This window comes from Notothenia coriiceps, unplaced genomic scaffold (assembly GCF_000735185.1).
Source record: "Notothenia coriiceps isolate Sejong01 unplaced genomic scaffold, NC01 NC01_scaffold00019799, whole genome shotgun sequence".
Taxonomy (NCBI): Eukaryota; Metazoa; Chordata; class Actinopteri; order Perciformes; family Nototheniidae; genus Notothenia; species Notothenia coriiceps.
Genome location: NW_011352500.1, coordinates 249,623 through 250,947, shown reverse-complemented (window position 1 = coordinate 250,947; position 1,325 = coordinate 249,623).

Below are 1,325 nucleotides of genomic sequence, written 5' to 3'. Positions count from 1 at the left end.
CCTTGGCAGTCTCATATGAACTTTTGACAGGAGCTGGGATCTTTGTTTAATTGCCAGTGTTACTGCGAATGCCCTCATAAATCTAATGCTGTAATGCCTTTGAAACGCCTTCTAGGCCTCACAATCACACGCGCACACAATCTCTTTCTCACTTTCTCCCACTTATGCTTCACGCACACTTCAGCACATGCACAATCACACACACAGATGTGACGTGTGAGAACGAGGGCTTTGAGGTTGTTTGTGCTCACATCAGACACAGCAGCTCCAGTGTTTGTTTGCAATTTCCACTGGCTTTGGTCCAGTCCCAGCAAACCCATGGGAATTTGTGGATCAGCATCTTCTCAAAAAGCTCCTGGGCGTCAGACTGTATAACTGAACAAAGAAAGAGTGCAATGAGTGCAATGAGGTTGTTATTTTTATGTTGTTTTTTACTATTTGATCCATACCCATTACCCAGTAGTTAATAGTTGTGTGTGACAGTGGAAAAAAGGAAAGCAACACAAGTGGTGACATTATTTAGAAGTTAGGCTCTAAATAACCAAATCATACTGAAGAAACATTTACTTTTGAGTGTATAATATTTTGTTACTAGGCGATTTGTTTATTTGTATGTGTCTTTTATATCTAATCATACATTCAAGAACGTTTATATTTCTGTAGGCTCTATTTTTTCCTTTTAAGCGTAATGGTAAATGATTAATTATAACAAGTCAGTATGAATAATTGTGTAGAGACTGATGAAACACATTCAATTGGGCTCATCAAATGTACTTAATAATTGTAATCAACCTGAATTCTAAAAATAACACTTAAACAGGAAGAGCTGTATATATATGTACTGCTGTTATAAATATAATCCATGACATTTGAATGTCAAATTTGACATTAGTGTTTTCTGCTCGAATTTGCACACTGTGTCAGTTCATTTCCTGTGATAATATTCAGTCTATTGCCTACGGGGACATTTGAAATCAGTGAATGTAGCTAAAGTTCATACATTCCTTCTTAGAGAAATCAGCCACGTTGGATTGCTCAGTTTTTGTTTTTGCAATGTCCCAGGCAGCATGGTAGAAGTCAAAACTGAAGGCATTTGCACTCTTATCCAAATGCCATAACATACTGATAACTGTTTTATATAGGGGCTGTTCATGGGAAGCTTCAGTCTGCAATGTTAATGAAAGTGAAACATGGTCTGTGTATCAGCTCTGTGATCCACATCCTTTCCCAAATGTCATGGGTTCTTCCTTGGCCCATGTTACACCCTCCCACCAAGTTTAATACAAATCAGACCAGTAGTTACAGTATATACAAATACCTTTATG